General features: G+C 43.1%; 1 protein-coding gene across 1 annotated transcript in view; it reads left to right on the top strand.

The window, feature by feature from the left end:
* Positions 1-25,000, top strand: part of LOC126980628 (hemicentin-1-like) — a 163,710-nt gene that overhangs the window by 124,495 nt on the left and 14,215 nt on the right. The window lies entirely within an intron of this gene.

Here is a 25,000-nt window from a genome sequence, read left to right as displayed (position 1 = left end):
GGGCGAAGGTGGAAGGAAAAAAAGTATGGTGATGAGGAAGTAGGAAAAGTACCTAAAGAAGAAAAAGAAAAGAAAAGGAAGAAAGTGAATAGAGAGAACAAAAAATAGAGAAAGGCAAAAAAATGGCGGAAAGAATGGAAACGATACGGCTGGATAGAAAATAGAGAGATAGGGTGATAAAAGAGAGAGAGAGAGAGAGAGAGAGAGAGAGAGAGAGAGAGAATAATGGCCACTCTTCTGAACTCTACTTCCGGGATAGTGAAAGAGTGCGTGACCCAAGAATCTAATGTCCAGTGCCTTCGTTCATTCTCTATCGTCGACTTTCCCTTACAGTTCATAAATACATTCCCGAAAACATTAAGAGCTTGCCTCACATTTCTATGACAATTACACGTGAACATTGTAAATAAATATTCTTGCAAGTATTAAGATCTCTTGGTTATTGAGGGCAATGATTAGGTTCCGGAAGTTGAGTTTTCTTCACAAATGTAGATACTGTTTGTGAGTGAAAGTTTTTAAACTCTCTCTCTCTCTCTCTCTCTCTCTCTCTCTCCACCGTGGATAAATTATAATTATAGAAAGAAAGAAAGGAAAAGGCAGGAGGAAGAGGACTGACGCTAAGGGGAACAGAAGGGAAAAGTTTTCTTATCTCAGAGAGGGAAGTGTGTGGGGGTGATTGCGTGCGTGTGCGTGTGTGTGTGTGTGTGTGGGGGGGGGGTTGTAGAGGAGGAGCAACGCTTATGTGCAGAAAGAGAAAGACAGGCAATGACAGAAAACCACGCCCGCACACACACAAAAAAGCACACGGACACAAACTCACATGATATTATTACAGGTATTCGTGACACATATACGGACATACGACAAAAAAAAACTCCAACATGAAGCAGCAAAAAAATTATAAGCTGGGGACTCCTATTACAAAGTTTCGGTTGGTCGTCTAGAATGAATGGCCCCTATCACCGGAATACATTAGCATCCCCTTGTTATTCTCAGCACCACCGTTTTTTTAAATCTGCTTTTCTTGGCCACTATCATCGGAATACATTAGCACCCCCTTGTTATTCTCAGCACCACCGTTTTCTTTACTCCTGCTTTCCTTCGCTGCTGTTCTTTACCCTCCAATGCACTAATTCTAACAACGCAGGTTGATTATATATTCCCTGTTGCACAAACTAGGAAAGGCTCAATTTTACTCGTATAATATCATGGTGACGATGTAAACAACGGCAGCAAACAAACAAATGAGCATCGTGTGTACAGCAAACACGAATGACGTATTTTGGGAACAACTAATCGGAACAGTGAACGTGAAAATGGAAAAGTAAATATGATTTGCCACGAAACGAGCATTGGCTCGTCAGTCAGTCAGCTGACTGGCTGACTGACTGACTGACCTATTGACTGAGCGACTGACTTTTTGACTAACTGCCCGACTGGCCTATTGACTAAATGATTACCCTGTTGACTGACTGACTGACCGACTGAATGAATGAATGACTGAACGACTGAATGACTGAACGACTGAATGACTTATTTACTGACTGACCGACTGAATGGATGAATGACAACGACTGAATGACTGAACGACTGAATGACTGACTGAATGACTTATTTACTGACTGATTGACTGACTGACTTATTTACTGACTGACTGACTTATTGATACTTATTGACAGACTGACCTATTAACTGAGTGACTGACTCATTGACTGACTGACCGACTGACCTATTGACTGACTGACTGACAGTGACTGCCTGCCTGACAGACTGACTGACTGAAAAAAATGAGCTGACTGATATATCAAGTGGGTGATTGCTTCTATGTTTAACTGACTGATCGACTGAAAAGCTGAATGCATGAATAAATTAATAACCAACAAAATGAATAGCGAGACCACCATATAAATGCATGACAAAATGAACTTGAATAATTAACCAATATCATCCCAGATTATTCCAGATTACATACATAATACAATATAAATCCTACCCTACAATATATTGGGTAGGCGGTGGCTGAGTGGTTAGCGAGCGGGCCCTGCATTCACCGCGTGCTGGACGACGCGGGTTCGAATCCCCACGCTACCACCTGGGATTTTTCAGTCACCGCCGAGTGGCCTAAGACTACCCACATGCTGTCCTGAAGACCACCCATCAACCCGGACTCTAGACGAAACCGTCCAAGTGAATCAAGAATGAGTTCCGGGGGGAAGCATGAGCCAAGAATAGATGGCGCCACTATAAAAATTGCCTGCGCTATGATGGGCTTGGGCCGACCACCAGGCCCCTGAAGAAAGCCTACCGGCGCTATAGGAGAACACGTTAAAAAAAATCTTCTAAACAAACCTCAACTGATAAAAAGACTGACCGGCTGACTGACTGGCTGGCTGGCTGACTGACTGACGGACGTGTGTGGTAGAACAACGTACCACAATATATAGTAACAACGTAAAATACCTACTAAGTGATCGACTGCCGGACTGACTGACTGATTACATGAGGGAATGGTTGATTTGGAGTTTTATTGCACGAGAGTAACATGGACTGAATACAATTATTATGAAGTAGTGAACTAATATAATAAGTAAACGACAAAATAAATGACAAAATTAATGAATAGATGAACGAGTAAAAGATGGAAAGGAGAGAAAAGCAAATCAGTAACTAACGCTAAATTTGATACAGCCTGAATACTGTTTTATAGACTGACTAACTAACACACTGAGAGGAGAGTATCAAGCCACCTCTCCACCTGAAACTGACCTCTCTTTTGACCACTCATCTATAGTTTCTTAGGTAGGAGCAGTGATTTTTTTTTGTGTGTGTGTGTGTTTTTTTGTTTTTTTGCCCTTGAGCTGCTTCCTTTACTGTAAAAAAATTCTGACTGGCTGACAAACTGACTGACTGACTGAATTACTGTTCCCTTGACTGACTCCCTTTTTGACTGAGACACGCAGATACCTCACTCATTCCCACCCTCACCCTATTCCAAGTCACTCCCTGTTCCCAATTCCGTCTTCATTCCCACTCGAACACCGCCTCTACCTCCACCTCTCAGTATTCCCTTTTCTGCCAATCACCGGTCATTTCCTATTGCAGAGCCGGTTTTCCTTTGCCATTCCTGCCTTGGTCTCCGTGATTTTGCTGGCACGGGGAAGCAAACACAACCAGCCTGCTTTTATTTGCCTGTCTTTTGTATTCTGGCCACCTCTTAGCTTTCCCTTATCAGCCAATCAAGGTTCGGTTCCCATTCCACTGCCTCCACTCCTGTTCCATTTCTGTCCTGGTTTGTGTGTGTTCCTAAGCGCGAGATAACACAACCAATCTCCCACTATTATCTCTCTTGTTTGTGTTCTAGCCACCTCTCAGCTTCCCCATTCCGGCCAATCGCAGCTCAATTTCCATTCTAGCGCCTCTTCTATTCCATTCCCATCCCGGCCTCTATGTCATCATTTCGCGCGCGGGGACACGAACACTGCCAACCAGCTTCCCCCGTTTTCTGCTCAGGTCGTCCGCCGTCAGCGATATTCTTAGAAAACGGGAAACGTTTTATGTTTGAGGTGACAGAAAGCCGCACGCTCATTATATGTTTCGCGGAAAGGTAAAGGATAAAGGCGACAAAGAAAAAAAATCTTGAACGTGGAATGGAAAAGAAATTGTCGACAAGCTGATCTTTTAAGTTGTCGGGAATAAATTACAAATGTGAATGTTGAGGCCGACCAACAAGGACAACGCAGCTTATCATTTTCTGGAACATGGAACAAGAACGTGACACCAACCAGGATGTTTATTAAAGATGTTATCTGTTGAGTTTACAGTACAGCGTATATGACACGATAAAAAGGTGTATTAGTGGTTCCAGTAATAAAGCTAAATTTTCATGATTCCTACTGATAGTGCCGGAATTGGTTTTGTACGTATGTTTCCAGACGAAATTGTTAATACGGTATAAACAAAAAATGTTAAATAGTATATATGTAATTTTGATCCGATACAAAACAAATATTTGGCCGATAAATTTATCCGGTAAAGTGAAACTGAAAACCGCATAATACTGAAAAGGTTTGAATACGAAAAACTCGAACAAAATTAGTTGTTTGCATAATACATATACATATCTGTCGATCTGACTGACTTTATATATCTATCTATCTGTATGTATCTACCTGTCTAGCCGTGTGCCTGTCAGTTTATCTGCATACCTGTCTGTCATTCTGTCTCATTCCGTCAAATGCAGGGAATATCAAGCAGGTACGTACAACCCCTGCAGGTAATCCCCATAGTCGATGAACTGAAGCTGAAATCACTTATATCTAATACATTATCAAGTCAGCTGCAGGCATTGTATCAGGATGTTGCTAGGCTCTACGTCTGTTGGTGTGTTACCGCGCGAGTCGGCGGTGCGGGTGTGGAAGTTAGTGTGCCTGTACTGAGCTCCATTCCATTAATATTTTATGTTTCGTTCAGTTCTTTTAATTAATAAGAAAAGGAGGATTCATATCTCTCTGGTGTCTGTTTATTCACCTCTGTATATAATAATCTTTTAGTGAATTGACGCACGTTCCATCATTCCAGTTACATGATTTTACGTCGTCTAATTTCTTTAATCTTCCTTAGATATAAAACAAATTAGACACCAGTGAGCAATGAAAGATTTAAGTGTAATCTATTCCAGCTCTTAGTCCTCTTTCGTTCCATGGAGGTCGTTTTGTAACAATATACTTTTAGCCAGCGCTGAGGCGAGCTTTTCCTTCCCTCAGTTTCCTTTGCTCTCTGCCAATTAGAGTGAGTGACCTTCTTGCTTTCCGGTACACTGCCCACCAAACGACGACCCTGAGCCACTACCCACACTGTCTTCTCCTCTCCTTCGGCTTCCTTTATCCCATCTTCCTCTTTCTCCTTCTTCGATCCCTCATTATCTTAACCAACTTCTCAGCTTCCTTACCCTTCCTCTCTCTTTCTGTGACTATCTTCTTCCTATGTCTCTCTTAATATCATTCTTGTTTCTTCCTTCATTATTCTTATGTTAGTTTCCATGTCTGCTTCCTTCTCATTTTTTCCACCAAACCTTATTATCGCCTCCTCCAGCTCTTCATTTCCTCGTATCTCCTCTACTGATATCCTTTTCCTCCACCTCCTTCTCCTCCTCCTCCTCCTCCTCCTCCTTCCCTTTTTCCTTCCTCTTCTTCCCTCTCTTCTTCCTCGCCGACGTCCTCTTTCTTCTCCCTCTTATCTAAGCCTCTTTTCCTTTCTCATTTTATCTCTTTCTTCGCCTCATATCTTTGTTTCCTTCTATGCTCCTTTCTTCTTTTGTCTTTTTCTACCTCTTTTCCCCCAGACTTTATTATCCTCTTCCTCCAACTCTTCATATCTTCGTATCTCCTCTCCTCTTACTGTCTTTTCCTCCTTCTCCTCCTCATCCTCATCCTCATCCTCCTCCTCCTCCTCCCTCCCTTCTTCCCCATCCAGTTCCTCTTTCTTCTCCTTTTTCTTCTTGAGGCTTTTTCTCCTTATCTCTTTCTTCGCCTCGTTCTTATATTTCTCTTTTTTCTTTTACCTTTTTTCCAACAAACCGTATTATCCTCTTCCTCCAGCTCTTCATTTCCTCGTATCTCCTCTCCTGCTATCCTTTTTCCTCTCCCTTCTCCCTTTTTCCTTCCTCCTCTTCCTCCACGTCCGCCTCCTCTTTCTTCTCCACCTTCCTGTGTTTATCGGGCGCTTCACCCGGGAAACGACCTGCCACCAGCTTCTTTTTTCCCCTCCAAGGCTCAGGACTCATCTGCCTTCCCCTTGCCTCCCTCTCCCTCGGCGACGCTTGCATGGTCGACGGAAAAGATCCCTTATTCAGACGTTCATAAATACAAGATCGGCGTGTCACTGCGAGCTCGATAACGGATGCTTCTCCCTTGTTTTCGCCTGTCAAGAAGTATAGTGCGAGGTAGTACAGGGTTCAAAGAAATATTATCCTGAAAAGAATCCCCTACACAGACGTTTATAAATATCACAACAGGAAGCCATTGACAGGTGCAGTACGGTATATTTTTTTTTTTTTGCAGTCCCAGTTTTCGTCCATATTTTTTCGCTCTAAAGAAGACGAAGGCAATAACAAGGACACAAAGCCTCCCACTGAGGTAATGAGCCCGAGATTTTTTACTCACTGACGTAAGTAGTCATCATCATCATCAGCCATTACTAGTCTACTGCAGGACAAAGGTCTCTCTGTGTCTCTCTCTCTCTCTCTCTCTCTCTCTCTCATGAAAGTGAACTCCATCCTTCTCCGCCTGGGTTGCCTCTCTGTTAAAGTCTCTCATGACTATTAAAAAGTGTGCTGATGCTTGTTTAGTGTTACTTTCACATCCTCTCAGATCTCTTTTTTTATAATTCACCGTTGTTTTAGGTCCATGTTGGTGCATAAGCCTGAAGTAATTTAAGTTCGTAAATTTTGTTTTGCTTGGTTATGATTCCTGGCACTCTTTTTGTTGATGCTGAAAACGTACTTTACATTTCATTCTAGTTTTTTTCCTAATTAAGAATACAAATCCACGCTACTCTCTACTGCAAGACCTCTGTAGCTAAAGACAATTATGTTCGTCACGAAATGCAATGAACTCATCCTAGCCTCTCGGAGACATCTGTTGCCTCACTAATACCTCTCAGTTCTTCAACCATCACAGCCTCGTTACCTTCACCTGCTTGTTCTAATATCGTACCTTGCTAGGGTCCTCCTGATCTCGCCACAGAAGTAAAGGCACACATATAATGGGGTTTCATGAAGTAAGTTTTTCCTTTATATTTTATCTGATTTAGGTTTATAAAATATTTCCGTAGGAAAGGAAAATTGGCTCTGCATAATCTATATCAGCCAGAGCAAAAGCTGCCGGGAAGCATAGAATATTTTCGTTGAAACTCTACTCTTCCACCATGAATCCTGAGATCGTTTTCCGTGGGCTGTTGGGAATATTGTGAATCGCTATGAACACTTGAATTATTACTAGAAATTTGAATCAGTGTCAAATCAAGACTTACAGTGTAGATTGGGGAGGCGGTGGCTGAGTCGTCATAGTAACGGCCCCGTGTTCAGGAGGACGCGAGTTCAATCCCCGCCCGGTGCCACCAAGCTGGGATTTTTCAGCCGCCGCCGAGTGGCTTAAAACTACCCACATGCTGTCCAGAAGACCACCTATCAACCCGGACTCTAGATTCCAGGATCAAAGATGAGCTCTGGGAGGGCAGCATGAGCCAATGCAAGATGGCGCCACTATAAACACTCGCCTGCGCCAGAACGGGCTGGGCCGACCATCAGGACCCACCGGAAAGAAGCCTTGGACCGACAATCAGGATCCACCGGGAAGAAGGCTACCGGCGCAATAAGCCGCAATGTAAAAAAAAAAAAAAAAAAAAAAAAAAAAAAAGATTATTCAGAGGTAAATTTACTTTGCTACGAAATTATTTTAATATCGAAATTTGTACTAGAATATTCTGGAACGTAACCCGTTTGAGAAAAGAGTTCAAACATGACTACTCTAAAGATCAAACATCGGAACAGACGAAATCTGTGACGGGAATACAGGGCAAATGAGGGACAGAAAAAGATCAGGATATAACATAAAAGCTGCAGGTGAGACAAGCCAGGTGAGAAGACTAGACATAACAAATTTAGGGAAAAAAAGTAAAAGAATAAAAGACAATCAGAGCGAAAAACAGGAAGGCGGAAGCTGCATAAAAGGAAAGAAAGCACAAAATACAATAAAACAGCATGAATGGCAGAAAAAAACAACACAAAAAGCAGAAAACAAAGCAACCCTAAAACACACACAACAAAATAGCACAAAACAAAAAAAAATCAAGCCCCAGATAAAAGAGCCGGTCTCTCCACACACACAAAAAAAAACGAAAAAATAAAGTCGAGCAAAAAGTGATGAAATTTGAACACCTGGGGAAAAGAAAAAACAGATAGAGAAGCTGGACCAATCAGGTAATACGGGAGTAGGTGGAGGAGGGGGGGAGGCTGAAGCAGGTATTTCCAAGCCACTGACGGTGTGGAGTTGACCAAAAATTAGGATGTGAAGGAAATAAAGTTGGAAAGTAAATAGGAAAAAGGGTAGGAAGGAAGGATGTAGGAAGGATGCGGAAAGAACGAAACGCAGAAAGGAGGGGAGGAAGAAAGTAGATGGGGAAAGGAAGGGAGGATGAGAGGAAAAGAAGGGAGAGACGAAGTAGGAAAATGGAGAAAGGAAGGGAGGATGGAAGGAAAAAAAGAATGGGGGGAAGTAGGAAAGGTAGGAAGGAGTGAAAAAGACCTAAAAGTATGGAGAAAAGAAGGAAGAAAGAGAAAGGGAAGGAACAAATGAAGGAGGGAAACGAGAGAGGAAGAAAGGGATGAAAGAATAAAAAGAGGAAACGATGGAAAGTTGAAAGGCAGAAAAGAGGTGGAAAAAAAGCAAGGACGGAAAGTCGGGATGGAACCACGAAAATGTAGAAAGGAAAAAAGAAATTGGCAAGAAAGGGTTGAGGAAGGAGGAGAAAAGTGCAGAGAGGAAGAAAAAAGGAAAGAAGATTGCTAAGGCACGATGGCGGCAAAGAAAGGATGGGAAGGAACTACCAAGAAAAGCTTCAGGAAAATAAGGAGAAAAAAAACAGAAAAGCGGAAAGAAGAAAGACGAAAAGAGAGAGAGAGAGAGAGAGAGAGAGAGAGAGAGAGAGAGAGAGAGAGAGAGAGAGAGAGAGAGAGAGAGAGAGAGAGAGAGAGAGAGAGAGAGAGAGAGAGAGAGAGAGAGAGAGAATGAAAATGAGGAAGATAAAAGGAGGGGAGAGATGGAGATTACGAAGGAGATGTTAGGGGAGAGGAGGAGGGGAGAGCAGGAGAGCAGGGAACAGCAGTGAAAATAATTAAGTGAATTACTGAATGAAAACGATGTGTGGGAGCGAGCAAGTGAATGAGGCGACCGAGTGAGTAGATGAAATGGAGATGCGAGTGAATATGCTCAGAGTGTGAGTCTACAAGGGAATGAAACTGGAGTGTGTGAGAGTGTGCAAAGTACTTACTGTGCCAACGACATTCTGAAAGAGATGAAAATAATATGTGAATGATCTTTCCGGACATCGAATTGAAGATAACTTTCTCATTTTCTGTATTTATCAAGCAAAGAAACCTAGTTTTTAACACTCTTATCATGTGTTAAACTCAAATATTTTGTTCGTACACACTTAAATGTCCTCCTGACAATACAGCTTGATCACGTGTCTACGCAGAATTAGTGAGTGGACGTCCTAAATGGGGAACAAATTTATTCTTGCAGTTTAATACTGGCCGCCTAACCTACAGGACACTACTTAATTACTGCAGTAGATTAGCAGAGCGAGCAGGAATAAGTGACTGTATAATAAGTGGGTTCAGTAATAGGACCCAAGATCGGGGCAGCGTGGTTAGTTATCTAGAATTTGAAGATTTTCTGAAAGTTTTCTAGGACACTTTCCTGAAGTCTGAGTCCACTAGGGATACCAGCATGAGAACATGACAATCAGCTTGCTAGATATTGGAAATTACGAAACGAGAGAGAAGAAAGGAAAAAAGGATGGAAGAAAAGCAAGGAAGGAAAATAACAATTGGAGAGGAAACAAATTACCAAAATAGAGCAAAGCAGTTTCTGATATCCATGAGGGCGCGTACCAGCACACACGCACGCACACGCACACACGCACACGCACACACGCACACGCGCACACGCACACGCGCACACGCACACGCGCACACGCACACGCACACACGCACACGCACACACGCACACACACACACGCACACTCCGTCCCGCTCTGGTAGCTCAATCGGTTAGAGCGCCGCGCAGCAAGGTTTCACGGCCAAACAGGCGGCTGTTCGAGCTCCGTTGGCTAGGAGAGGTTGCTGTCCCCCCTTGAGCAAGGGGGATGGGGTGTGTGGTGTGTGAGGTCCTGGCAGTATCCAGAGATCGACAATAATGAGCACTTGCTCACGTCGTGAGGGTACCTACTGGCGAAAGCGAGTCCAACCCGTGATCAGGCCGTGGTGAATTACACACACACACACACACACACACACACACACACAGCGACGAGGGAGGTGCAGCGGGACGGAAAGGGCCAGAAAAAAGACGATGCGGATAAAAATGAAAGAAAAAAGTATTAGGAAATGTGAAAGGCGGCTCGGAGATATGAGTCTGGGGCAAAGGCCGGGGTTGTGGGGCAGGTCAGAGACGCGAAAAAAGAGGAAGTGGAGGGACGGATCTCAGACTAAAAAAGTACGATGCGGCATTCAGACATGATGATGAAAGGTAAGATCCGAATATAGAAATGAAAAAAAGCTGTTAAAAATGAAAAAGGTGCAAGTGGGCGTATTTACGGAGGAGAAATAAAAATATAATGATGGAAGAAAAGCAAAACAAAAATAGGAAAGTAACTATGAAATCACACAGAGGGAATTGTATGATGATAATGGAAATAAAGAATTAGATATATGAAATAAAAGAGGAGATAAAATATGACGTTGATACAAAAAATATATGAAAAATAAAACAAGATGAGAAAAATAGGGATTAAAGAAAAGGAAGTGATATAATTATGAAATAAATTATGTAAAAATTCATTTCTGGAAACTAATACATAAGAATAACACAGCGAAATAAGAAAAATATATATAAAAACAAAATTCAAGTGACTGCAAAAGAAATATGAGCGTTTGCGAAATAAGAAAAATATATATAAAAACAGAAAATTCAAGTGACTGCAAAAGAAATATGAGCGTTTAAGAGCCTTAGGGAAATTACGCACAGATATAAAAGTAAAAAAGAAAAAAAAAGTGAAAATGAAGGTAAAGGAAATAATCTTAGGTATTTCAAACTTAATGAAAGAAAAAGAAAGAAGAGAAAAACAACACATAAGCAACATGGAAAGAGACTCTGTGATATAAAGAAAGAAAAGTTTGGAAAGAAGTGGATCAAGTTTACGAGAAAAAAAGAAAAAGCGGCTGATAAAGAATTAGAACTAAACGAAAAAAATAAGAAAACATGGAGGAAAAGAAGGGAGCCAAAAAAGAAGAGAGGAAAATATACTAAAAAAAAGGAGAAAACAGAGAAAGAGAATAAGGAAGAAGCAAAATAAAGCAAAAGAGTAAAGGAATCAGGACCAAGTTCACCACATCAATAAGTGATAAAACAAGACGATCAAAGAAGAAAAAGAAAAAGAAAAGAAAAAAGCACCAAAGGAAGATAAGGAAAAAATCGAAACTCGGAAACAAAAAAGACTGAAGAAAAGTGAATAGCGACAATTATGAACGTGACCGCCGGAAGAAGACGAAAAAGAAAAAAAAAATAATGATAGAGATGAAAGAGAGAAAAGATGACAAAGATGATAACCACAAGAAGAGGTAGAGGGAGGCGGAGGGAGAGAGGGTGAGGAGGAGGAGGAGGAGGTACGAAAGGGAGAGAATGAGGGGGAGAGAAAGAAAAGCGATCAAAGGAAGGGATGAGCAAAATAATGAGAAGAAAAATAGATAATAAAGATGAATGACTAACCATCCCGTTCTTTTTCTTTTCTTGTCTTTTGCCGGAGTAGCGTTTAGCGGACTTTTCTGTTGTTGATGTTTTTTGTTGTTGTTGTTTTCTGTCCCTGAGAGGCCTCCCTTAATGTTAAAAAAATGGTGGGTGGCAAGGGACACAGTAAAGACTTAGATGTGTTTAGCTATCAGTGGCGCACAAAATTTGGTACACTAAAGTCACATTAACACAAAAAGAGACGGACTTAGGTTACACTAAAATGGGAACACTGGGGTCACACTAAACTGGGCACACTAAAGTCACATTAACACAAAAAGAGACAGACTGAGGTTACACTAAAATGGGAACACTTTGGTCACACTAAATTGGTTACACTAAAGAAAGAAATTGGGTCAAGTTTAACAGGAGAAAAAAAAAGCAGTAGACACAGAATTAGAACTAAACGAAAAATTACGGAAAACAATCAAGGGCGAAAAGAAGAAAAAGAGGAAATAAAAGAGAACCGGAAAAAAATAGAAGAAATAAAGGAAAAGGCAGGAAAAAAGAATAAGAGAGAAAGGAGAAGGAAAAACTGTTATAGAAGAAATAAAAAAGGGAATAAGGAATAGGAAAACACAAATGCCAGGCTGGGTGACACTAAGGAAATCAAACTGAGGTCGCGAGTTCATGCCGGAAGAACCAATCAGCAAAGCGAGGTCACAGTGAGAGAGCTTTGACCCAGATTGACCCATTATCCCTCCTCCCTTTCACTGCGTCTCTTTCCCTCCTTCCTCCCTTCTGCCTCTCCTTCTCTTCTCCCATTTAGTTTCCTTTCCTTCCCTTCCTCTGTCTCGGCCTCCACTTCCCTCCTTTACATCTCCCCTCCACTTCCTTCCTTCCAGTTCCCCTCCTTCTCTTCCTTCCCCTTCCCTCCTTTATCTCCTCCTTCCTCCCCTCTCTCTTTCCACTCCTCCCTCCGCCTACTCTTCTGCCACTCCGCTCCTCCCCGTCCTCTTCCTCCCCTTTCAATCTCTCCTCCTTTCCTCCCTCCTCCTCCTCCTCCTCCTCCTCCTCCTCCTCCTCCTCCTCCTCCTCCTCCTCCTCCTCCTCCTCCTCCTTCCTCCTCCTCCTCCTCCTCCTCCTCCTCCTCCTCCTCCTCCTCCTCCTCCTCCTCCTCCTCCTCCTCCTCCTCCTCCTCCTCCTCCTCCTCCTCCTCCTCCTCCTCCTCCTACTCCTCCTCCTCCTCCTCCTCCTCCTCCTCCTCCTCCTCCTCCTCCTCCTTCTCTCCCCCCTCCCCCCTCTTTCTCAACCGCCTGTCGGGTCACCAGCGTCCCCCATCTTCCAGTGTCATCTAATTAGTGTTGCTAATGATCCATCCACCCGGAGAAGACGCGGCGATGAAGGTGCTGGAGGTAGGGAAGGAGGGAGAGAGGGAGAGAATGGAGGGAAGGTGAAAGGAAAGGTGGGAAGAGAGGGAGGACAGGTGGGAGGGAAGGAAAGCAAGGAAGGGAGAGATGGAGGGAGTTGAGGGAAGGAGGAAACGGGGGGCCGAGGGAATGGAAGGAGAGGAAAAGGGAGAGAGTGGGAGTGGAGAGAGGGAGAGGGTGAGGTACGGTGGAGGGGAGGTGGAGGAGGATGGAGGAGAAATGGGATGAAAGAAAAGAGGGAGTGGAGGGAGGGAGAGAGCAAGGAAAGATGATAAGGGGTAGGTGGTGGAGGGAGAGAAAGGGGAGAGACAAATAGACAAATAAATGCTGATGTAGGGAGAGAGGAAGGGAGGCAAGGATGAGGAAGGGAGAAAAAGTGTAAGGAAGAAGGAAGGAAAGGAGTAAGGGAATGTGTAAGAGAGGGAGGAAGAACGATAGAATAAACGAGAAACAAAATTAAGGTAGAAAACATGGAGGATAGAAAGAGGAGGGAGAGGAAAGAGGAGGGGAAGGAGGAGAAAAGGGAGAAGGGAGGGAGGATATGTTTAGAACTGTTAAAGGCGAGAGAGAGAGAGAGAGAGAGAGAGAGAGAGAGAGAGAGAGAGAGAGAGAGAGAGAGAGAGAGAGAGAGAGAGAGAGAGAGAAAAAAAAAAAACAGGAGCAAGGACAAGCGACAGAAAACGGAGAGAAAGGAGGAAGGATTGAGAGAGGAAATGAGAGTATAGATAGGCAGGAGGAGGAGGAGGAGGGGGAGGAAGGGAGAGAGGGAGAAGAACAGAGACAGAGACAGAGAAAGAGATATACCCAGGGAGAGAGGGAGGGAGATGAAGCAGAAAAAAAAAGATGAGAGAGGAAGGGAACAGTTGCTCCAATATTCTTTAAAAAGTTTGCACAGTTTTCTCCCTTCGCTTAAAGTTTCCATTCACTTCTTTCATAATGCAGTAATATTCCTTTGAAGTTGGTCTCATGGTCTTGCCGGCCGGGTCATGTTAAAGGTGGTCTCTGGGCTGCGAGGGGAGGGGGAGGAGGAGAGGAGGAGGAGGAGAGGAGGAGGAGAAGAGGGAAGAGAAGGAGGGGAGGCGCGACAGGTGACAGATAGGAGGGGAAGTGGAGGTAATAAGGGGTTGAGGGGAAGGGGGGGGAAGGAGGTAATAGACTGGAAGACAGAAGGGAAACTGTACCAGAGGATGGGACAAGGGAATGGCAGGGGGAGGGGAGAGGGAAAGGAGAGGGACAGAGAGGCAGCGAGGCAATAAAATAGAAGAGAGAGGAAAGGGAAATAAGGGATAAGAGATGAGGGGATGGAAATGGCAAGGAGGGAGTGGGAGGGGAAGATTAAAAAAATCAAGGGTTTTTTTTTTTACGTTTCTGCCTTTGGCGCCGGTAGACTTTCTTGGTGAGGCCTGATGGTCGACCCCAGCTTGTTATGGCGCAGACAAGTGTTTAGAGTGGCGCCATCTTGCTTGGTTCATGCTGCCCCCAAAAAGTTCATCATAGGTCTTCATTTTAGAGAATCTAGAATTTGGGCTATAGCCATTCAGCGACCGCCTCCCCCATCCAGGTGAGAGGCAAAAAAGAGCAGAGCAGGTAAGGTGAAGAAAGAAAGAAGTAAAGAAAAGGGTAGAGGGGTGATGGAACAGATAAGAGTAAAAAAAGTGAGAGGGGAAAAACAGCAGGTAAAAAGGAGAGAGGAGATAGGATTAAATGACACGCGAGAGGAAGAGGAGAGGAGGAGGAGGGAGAGGTTCACCGCAGTCATTCCACCAGTGAAGAAAAAAAAGTGGAACAGATTCAGGTTTAAATAAGTGCAGATTCTCGCATTTTTAGACGTGAGAATCCGGGAGAAAGAAAAGAGAAGGAAAGGGAGGAAAATACAGCGAGCCATTTCCTCATCCCTGCAGCGGTACTCGTCGGCAGCACGCATTTTAGGACATTAGACGATCCGGATACGTGAAGACTTAAAAAAAGCCTTCACAAACAGATGCTTTCGTCTAGTGATGGGACGAGAGGGAAGAAGGGTGGACAGGAGGAGGAGGACGAGAAAGGAGAAGAAAGGACAGGAGAAGGACAGAAAGAGAAGGAGGAAGAAAAGAAACGGTAGAAGGAAGGACAGGAGGAGGAGGACGAGAAAGGAGAAGAAGGGACAGGAGAAGGACAGAAAGAGGGGAGGAAGAGGAGAAGAAACGGTAGAAGGAAAAACGAGGAGCAGAGTACAAAAAAATGCAATCAGCTTCAAGGAGAGGGAGGAGGGGAAGGAGGAGGATAGGAGGGAAAGGAGGAGGAAAGGAAGGACAGAAGGAGAGGGAGAGAGACAAGGAAGGACGAGACGAGAGAAAGACAGGAGGAGGGGAAGAGGAGGAGAAAAGTAATGAAGGAAATGGCAGAAGATAAGATACAAGAAGAGGGAGCAGGAGGAGGAGGAGGAGTAAAGGAAGGGCAGGATAAGAGAGTATTGGATAAGTGAATTTAAGAGGAGATGCGGACAGGAGAGAGCATGGAAGAGACAGAAGATTACAAAATATTAATAAGATAAAAGATAAGAGAAGATGAAAGGAGAAACGATGGAGGGAGGAAAAATGAGAATACAAGAGGAGAGTTGACATGAAAAGACGATAAGAGGAGAGGAAGAAGGATAAGAGATTGAGAAAGACAGAAAAGCTCTTAGATGTGAAGCAAAGTCCAGAGAAGAAATATTTACTGAACGTCCCCATCACTATCACTAAACCCCCCATTACCGTCACCATCGCTAGTCACCATCAAAGCTAAGGTCACAACTCTAATACAGCCAGATGAGGAATGGTGCACAAGAAATTAAGTTACATGCTAAAAAAAATATGGCGAAAAACAGTGATATGCTAACACTGACGAAACACAGTGAAAAGGTAAAATTATGACAAAAATAGTGATGAGCTAAAAATTCTGAAAAATAGTGAATGGCTAAAATATGATGAATAATAGTGAAAGTTAAAAATGTGACGAAAAATAGTGAAACTCTAAGGATGAAGAAAACAGTGAAAAGTTAAAAATACGACGAAAAAGTGAAAATTTATAAGTAAGACGAAGGAAAGAATTGACAAGGTGGGTATTCAAGGCGAGGGTACGTTCAGGATCTCAGGTAACATAATAACGAGGACCTCGGCGTAACAGGAGAGTACAGAGCGGCGGTGACATGTATATTAGAAGACACAGACACAGACACACACACACACACACACACACACACACACACACACACACACACACACACACACACACACACACACACAGCGAAACATGGCCGTGTCGTGATCTCTTAAATTTTAGACGTGGATCGAGATCAAAATGTATCACGACTGTTTCCAGGACGCCACAAGGACAGGTACATCCACAGCAAGGCAGCGCTGCACAGGTGAACACTGTACCACCTGTCGGCATGTCTAGTTCCACCTCACCTATTCTGGTATCAACGCCGTCCTCTAAAACGATTACCTGTGATATCGCAAACCTGACCTCCTGCATATAGGAATTATCGTAACGTCAAAACATATAAATTTGGTCTTTCCACACTTTTCTGGCTCTTGGCATTGCCCTCTAGAATACCTGTCTAGAATACCTGGAATACACTTTTTTTTATATCAACACCTTCCTCTAAAATGAATGTCTGTGATGCTGCAAACCTGGCCTCCTGGATAAAAGAATTGTTGTAACGCCAAAATATATAGAATTCATCTGTTCACAAATTTTGGGTCGTGGTATTACCCTCTGGAATTCCTGTGCAGTTCGAACTGACCTCTTCTTATCCGTAAGAGAAATACCACTACAGGAAAATAGGAAAAGGGTTTGGTTTTCACATCTTTTCTGTCACAGGGACGAGCTCTGGAGTACTTGTGTTGCGCTGAGACTGACTGTCGGGCTTATATAAAAAACAAAACATAAGAGACATAACACAAGGGAAGGGAGGCTCATGACGTAACAACAATAGAGGAAAAGAAAAAAAGTAATAACAGCAGAGGAAACGGAATCCTAAAACCAAAGAAACGATAATCATGACGCGAGCGGAAACAAAGGAATCCTAACATCAACAAGGACAGAAAGTAAAACCATGACACCAAACAGAAACAAAGGGATCCAACACCAGTTGAGGCAAAGGGATCTAATACCAACAGAGAGGAAAGAAGAACAGGACACTAGCAGAAACAAAGGAATCGTAGCAACAAAGATAGAAGGAAGAAGCATAACACCAGCAAAAGGACAGGGATCAACCACAACACAAAAGGAAAAGAATCATTAAACCAACACAGGGAAACCGAAGGCAAGGCAAATGTAACAGAAGTGGCAGCAGAGGCAGGCAGGAAGGCAGGCAGGCAAGGGATAACAAAAATAGGCAGGCAAAGGCAGTAGGAGGCAGGAAAGCAGGTAGGCAGACAGAAACAAGAAAGTCAGACAAGCAGTGGCAGTAAGAGGAAGATAGGCAGGCAGCAGGCGGGGGTCGGCTTCTGATGAAAGCGACATGAAGCGTCACCCCGCCCGCCGCTGGGGACGAACTGAACCAAATTCGAGAGGAAATAATAATTAATACTGCAAACTTGAAGCGTCGGCAGCCTCCAGTACGCTTCTCCTTTCCTCTACCTCCAACTTCCCTTACCTTCCCATCCTTTTCCTTTCCTTCCCCTCGCTTCCCTTCTCTTCCCTTCCCTTTTCTTTCCTTCCCTTTCCTTTTCTTTCCTTCCCTTTCCTTTTCTTTCCTTCCCTTTCCTTTCCTTCCCTTTCCTTTCCTTCCCTCTCTTTCCCTTTCCTTTCCTTCCCTTCCCTTTCCTTCCCTTTCCTTTCCTTTCCTTCCCTTCGCTTCCCTTCTCTTCCATTCCCTTCCCTTCCCTTCCCTTTCCTTTCCTTTCCTTTCCTTCCATTCGCTTCGTTTCCTTTCCTTTCCTTCCCTTCGCTTCCCTTCTCTTCCCTTCCCTTTACTTTCCTTCCCTTTACTTTCCTTCCCTTCGCTTCCCTTCCCTTTACTTTCCTTCCCTTGGCTCCCCTTCGCTTCCCTTCCCTTCCCTTTCGTTTTCTTCTCTTCCCTTCCCTTTGCTTCCCCTCGCTTCCCTTTGCTTTCCTTCCCTTCGCTTCCCTTCGCTATCTTTCTCTTCCCTTTCCTTTTCTTTAATTCCTTCCCTCCCCGTCCCTTTCCTTCCTCTCTACCATTTTTCTTTCCCTCTCGTGACTAAGAGTTCATCCTTTTCCACTCCATCGCTTCTCCTTCCTATTTCCACTACTCCACTGCTTTCTCCACTACTTCCTCGTCTGCTTCCACTACACTCTCCACCACTCCATCCCCTCTCCCTTTTTTATCTTCACTAATCTCACTGCTTTTTCCTCCACTTCCACCTCGTTTCTATGCTACAATTTTCACCATATTCTTCCTTCTTATTTCCATCATCTTCTCCACCTTCACCATCTCTGTATTATTCCCTTCATTGCCATCTATCTCTCTCACAATCTCTACCATCAACTCCCTAACTGCTATCATCTTCGCAGCCTTCCTCACTAACATCTCAAACACTAACGTACTATAATATGAAGCACTTCCTCCACAACTATACCAATATCACACAGGAATGGGGTTCTCTCTCTCTCTCTCGAGGCAACCCTGTATATAAAGAATAAAAGCTACAAGACATCGTGCTTCCGCTTCTTTTTCCTCCTCCTCCTCCTCCTCCTCCTCCCAACATTTCTTTCCACTCTTTCCACTGCTCCTCTTCCGCCTTTTATTCATATTAGTCTCCTTATAGCCATCCTCCTATATTTGCTCTTATCTCATCTTTCTATCATCTCACTTCCTTCTATTTATTTTTATTTGATCCATTTTTCCCCTTTTTCTCTTCTTTTTCGTTTTTCTTTATTTTCCTTCTTTTTCTACTTTTTCGTCTTCTTCACCTCCTCCTCCTCCTCCTTATAGACGAGGAATAGTAGAATCAAGTCCTAAGCCCAAAACCGAACTTCAACTCTGTGTTCAAAGTCGCGAACATGGTCCATCCCCGAGGGTCTCATTCCGTTGGGGGGGTCCACACCCGGTAACACTGGCACGGATGAGAAAGAAACGTGCAAAACTATCTGGGCAAACTTGACGCAAACTGGACATGACCTGACAACCTTTCTCTGCGTTTTTTAAAAGAACTAAATCACACGAACACGACATGACTTGACAACCTTTCTCTGAGGTCACTGCTAAAACTAAAGCACGCGAACAGGACAATATAACCCGACATCTTTTCTCTGCGGTTATTGGAAGAGCTAAAGCGGCAAATGCGCCACCCACTTCCAAGAATATTTAATCTATTGTAACAGCCAAACAAGTTCTCGGAGGGCTGGACAATGGCGAACCTAACACCGAATGGAAGAAAAGATAGTGCGACAACGATACACTTTGTTCATTGTTTATCACTTGAATTTTCGTTGCAAAAGGAGTGAATTCAACATCCTCTTGCGTACGTAGAACAAGTGGTCGAGTTTGTTCTATAGGTCATCGAAATGCCTGACGAAGAAGTAAATCACTAAAGCATACAGTTTCGTTGCATGCCGACTGACTTTGTTCCCTACTCTCCTATGTTTTCGTGTTTCCATATTTTCTTATTCCTTTCTTCCTCTTTTTCTTCCTCCTACTCGTTCTCCTCCTCCAATTCCTCCTCCTTTTCCTTCTCCTTTTCCTCGTCCTCCTCCTCCTCCTCCTCCATGTATCTGTATATGAATCAGTCTTGCACGGGACGAAAACCTGAAAATTCCATCAAATATGCTTTTTTTTCGTATTTTCAATCCTCCTGCCCAGCATGACCCTCTTCCTTCTCTCTCTCTCTTTTTACCTCCCCCCCCTCCCCTCCTCCACAGCGGTTTAATCCTTTCTTCGTATTCTCTTTTAACTTTCAAGGTTAAATATGTCTAACTTTTATCGCGTGAAGTATAACTGTGTATCATTGCCACCTCATCCTCCTAAGACTTCTGTTTTAATCTCCTTTTCTTATAAATGACAAATCTAATAACCTTTTTACCATGTTTTTTTCGATTATTTCGTTGTATTACGCAGATTAGGGGTTTTTTTCTTTGTTTTTTTTCTCACATTTATTGGTATTTATTTTCTCTTAAGTGATTTGGTCTTATTCTTTTTTCTTATTCATCATTTTCTTTCTACGATAATAAAAATGCAAAAGGTCCCCCATTAAATTCCCCAACCAGCTGCAACGACAAAGAAAACGGGAAAGGACAGCCAAGAGAAAATGATCACAAACTTCTCAATTACACTCGTCACAACATCGCCTCTTTCTCGTTGTTTCGGGCACCTTACTTTTACCCTATCGCGTCACTGCGTTTCCTCATCCCTTCTTCGGCCCTGGTCTGTTGAACGCCTATTTATCCTGTCGCAATATCTGCCACACACTTTTCTGAGCAAATTCGTTTCGGTGATGTTGATTTTAAGTTACTTTTCTACATGACGGGTGGATGGAGGAAGGGATGGACGGGGTGACGGTATAGGAGGAGGAGGAGGAGGAAGAGAGAAAAAGTTATAGGATTGATGTTATATGCCGTTATGAGTTTCTTTGGTGATGACGAAGTAAAAGTAATCAAGGTGTCATTGTAGGTAGGAGGAGAGAGAGAGAGAGCAGAGAGAGAGAGAGAGAGAGAGAGAGAGAGAGAGAGAGAGAGAGAGAGAGAGAGAGAGAGAGAGAGAGAGAGAGAGAGAGAGAGAGAGAGAGAGAGAGAGAGAGAGAGAGAGAGAGAGAGAGAGAGAGAGAGAGAGAGAGAGAGAGAGAGAGAGAGAGAGAGAGAGAGAGAGAGAGAGAGAGAGAGAGAGAGAGAGAGAGAGAGAGAGAGAGAGAGAGAGAGAGAGAGAGAGAGAGAGAGAGAGAGAGAGAGAGAGAGAGAGAGATATCGTGTAGGTGTATATTTTCAAGTGTTATACTATCGGTTAATCATAAGTGTGATTGGTTCAATAAATTATAATGACTTCCGCATTGAATAGTTTTGGGAATGTGTGTGTGTGTGTGTGTGTGTGTGTGTGTGTGTGTGTGTGTGTGTGTGTGTGTGTGTGTGTGTGTGATGTTATGTTATGTGATGCACCCAATATGACATTAGTGATGGTTATTAAATATGGACCATAAATGTTTGATAACTAGTGATTTACGAATTTATTATGCGAAAGATTTAACGACTTGAAATTTTGTATATACATAACTGTAAATTGTGGTCAATAAATGCTTGCTTGCTTGCTTACTTACTTACTTAGTGTGTGTGTGTGTGTTGAAGTAATAAGGTTATAAAATTTAAAAGAGTCGTAAAAAACACTCATGCACTCACAACTAAAAGGAAGATAAATTTATAACCAATCAGCTTGTGGAAAAATCTATACATATTACTAAAGAAAACCAACACAACAAACAAATTAATCACACCACAGAGTAAGCTTAAAAGAAACGTTAGCGGATTCCAACCCATTTCCGCAAAGTCAAAATTCTGAGGACACCTTACACACTTAATTTTACGAAGTCGGAGGGACAACAGTAAACACATCTCTGAAACAGTATCCTTTGTAAAGTGTTAATTGGGCATCAGTCACATTGAAATGAGTTTAAGTTGAATGCAATAAGAATCATCAAAGACACAGGTAAGAATTAGTTTATTAATAGAATGGTGGATGATCTGAATTAGCTTGGCAATCATGTAGTCAGTAGGTAAAAATTTGTTTATTAAGAGAATGGTGGATGAGTTGTATTAGCTTGGCAATCATGTGGTGAGTTCGACTACGATAAGTTCAAGAAAAAAGCTAAATAAAGTCGTGGATAGGGCGGACAAGTGATCATGGTTGGTGTTAGGTTCCGGGAGCTGTCAAGCCAAGATCAACTGACCCCTTGCACACTCCTTACGTTCTTATGCTCTTACGTTTTCATGTCCTTTAACTAAACATGATCAAGGCTCGGAGGTTAGAAGAAGACGGCTTGAGGTCAGATCTTGCCTTGGTCACATGAATAGAAGAGTTTTTTTTTTTTATGAAGAAGATGGTGGTGGTAGTGTCGGACGAGGAGGAGGAAAAAAAAAAAAAGAGAAAGAAAAAGGAGGAGGATGGGGAGAAGGAGTGGAAAAAGAAGAACTAACAAAGAAGGAAAAAGAGTTGGAGGAAGAGAAAAATCAGTAAATTATTTAAGGTCAATGTCTCTCTCTCTCTCTCTCTCTCTCTCTCTCTCTCTCTCTCTCTCTCTCTCATGTTATTTCCACAGGGCGTCGTGTCGTCTACTTTTAGCTCTATTTAGCATCCCTAAGAGGCGGACTGTGGCAGAGGAAGTGAGGGTGAGGAGGATAATAGGGAGGTAAGGTGGAGGGAAGGTGAGGGAAAGTGAGGGAAGGTGAGGTGAGGGGAGGTGAGACGGATAAAGGTGAGGTGAGGGGAATGAGTGGGCGTACAGGTGCAACAGAATGAGAAGGTGTGAGTAACAGTAGTATAGGAAAGGAAGGTGATGGGTAAAAGGTTATGATAGGTGGGTAGGAGTGAGGGAACGAGGAGGAGGAGGAGGAGGAGGAAAGAAGAATTGATGAGATAGTTTTATACGTCATTATTATATGTTTCTTCGCTTTTGACAATGATACAAAACAAAAAGAAGGACTGGGAAAGAGGAATTGTTAAGATTGTGTTATACGTCATTACTTTAGTTTCTTCGGTTTAAAAAATTATACAATACGAAAAGAAGAATTAGTAAAGAAGAAGTGTTGAGATTGTTGTATACGCAATCACAAGTCACTTCGGATATTGACAAACAAATATAACTTAGTGTGAATAAAATATAAATAAATCTCTTCAGTCAGGTTAATAAAAGAGCGTGTGTGGAGGATCAACGCGAAACACAAACAAAACAAAGTCGCGAGGAAAAAAACAAATGAAATACTGGGGGAAAAAGCGGCAGTTAAGTCTTGGGTTTATTTTAAGCCTCGCGTATGTATATTTATAATGCACAGGAATTTCATGCATTTTTTCCCCTGGATCATTTTAAGCCGTTATTCAGCTTTGTAAATGAATGACCTTTTTTTTTTTGTATACAGGGGAAACAAAAACAGAGAGAGAGAGAGAGAGAGAGAGAGAGAGAGAGAGAGAGAGAGAGAGAGAGAGAGAGAGAGAGAGAGAGAGAGAGAGAGAGAGAGAGAGAGAGAGAGAGAGAGACAGAGACAGAGAGACAGAGAGACAGAGAGAGAGAGAGAGAGAGAGAGAGAGAGAGAGAGAGAGAGAGAGAGAGAGAGAGAGAGAGAGAGAGAGAGAGAGAGAGAGACAGACAGACAGACAGACAGACAGACAGACAGAGAGAGAGAGAGAGAGAGAGAGAGAGAGAGAGAGAGAGAGAGAGAGAGAGAGAGAGAGAGAGAGAGAGAGAGAGAGAGAGAGAGAGAGAGAGAGAGAGAGAGAGACAGAGACAGAGAGACAGAGAGAGAGAGAGAGACAGAGAGACAGAGACAGAGAGACAGAGAGAGAGAGAGAGAGAGAGAGAGAGAGAGAGAGAGAGAGAGAGAGAGAGAGAGAGAGAGAGAGAGAGAGAGAGAGAGAGAGAGAGAGAGAGAGAGGTTCCACCTGCTGTCACCCTTACGGCCCCCAGAGACAAATGACTGGTCTGGGTACACCGGCGGACCATACGTTAAAGAGGCTGACAGGCCGAGTAAAGGTCAAAGGTCAGGGCAGTGTTGTGACAGGTCAAGACATCCAACACCTGCATATAGAACACACGGACAAAGGATTCAATGATACATGCAATACAATACGATACAAAAAACAAGTGAATGTGTGCCAATCTTCGTAAAGTGCTGTATAGTTTCCTCTGTTTTTCTTGCTTATATCTTTATTTTTATCTCTCACCATCCTTTCTCTCTTTATTTACGTTTCCCGCTCTTTCCTTTCGTTTCCCTTACGTTTTTACCCACTTTCTTTGTCTCCTATATTTTTTTTCTTCATAAAGCAGACAGGTACGCTATGAGTCGTTCCCTTCACTCCGTTCATACCGCTCCCTTCCCTTTAAAGCCTTATCTTCTCGTCCCTTTTCCTTTCTTTATCATCTTCTGTACCCTTTCTCTATACGTCCTCTCACCATCTCCTACCCTTACCTCTCCCTTCCTTTCTTATTTTCTTTAGATCATAATATTTGGGGTATAAAAGAAGACAGTCGACCTACACATAGCAGCTCCTCTTATTCTCCCACTACACAAATCCATCTAACCTTTCCTTGAAGATTTCTATAGTATTGACACTCTCCTGTTCTACTCATCCACCACCTAATTTGTAAACCATTCAATTCGTACTCCTCTTCTTTCGTCCTCCTCCTCTTCCTTCATCTCATCCTCTCCCCTCTACTCTCCATCCTTTGACTCCATTCATCTTCTCTCTCAGCCTCCATCCCGTCTTATCCTTTCCTCTCCCACTTAGCACTTATCTCAGCTCCGGCTCGTCCCTTCCTCTCTTCACTAAACTGCGTGGGGGCGATAAAGTTGATAGAATTCCAGGGAACGCATTAAAGACTAAACGCTCCCCTTAATGCCACAACAAGTACCCAGAATGTCCCCAAGAAACCATGATTAGAGGGCCCGGACGCAGCAGGATTAAAGGAGACATTCTACATACTGAAAATACCTGCGTACCCCCTGATCACGCTGCCCTTGAAGTGAGCGAAAAGGACGTGTAGCAAAAAGAGTCTTTGGCCAGAGCAAATGTGTATAAGATTATTAAAATGAGAGAGAGAGAGAGAGAGAGAGAGAGAGAGAGAGAGAGAGAGAGAGAGAGAGAGAGAGAGAGAGAGAGAGAGAGAGAGAGAGAGAGAGAGAGAGAGAGAGAGAGAGAGAGAGAGAGAGAGAGAGAGAGAGATGGGGGGGGGGTTAAAAATTAAGAAGAATAGTCTCAAGTTGTATCTGAGTTTCTGCAGTCTGCTATGCAAGAGAAAAAATACAAACCATGACGTCAATGAAAAATAAGCGCCGTGTTTCCTGGATTCTGAAAGCTTAAAATACGACTGTGTGACGGGAAAAAAATGTCACGCCACCTCCACATTCATCTAAGGATTATAAAACTATTGTGTT

This window comes from Eriocheir sinensis, chromosome 44 (genome assembly GCF_024679095.1).
Source record: "Eriocheir sinensis breed Jianghai 21 chromosome 44, ASM2467909v1, whole genome shotgun sequence".
Classification (NCBI taxonomy): domain Eukaryota; kingdom Metazoa; phylum Arthropoda; class Malacostraca; order Decapoda; family Varunidae; genus Eriocheir; species Eriocheir sinensis.
This window is presented reverse-complemented; position numbering and strand designations above follow the sequence as displayed.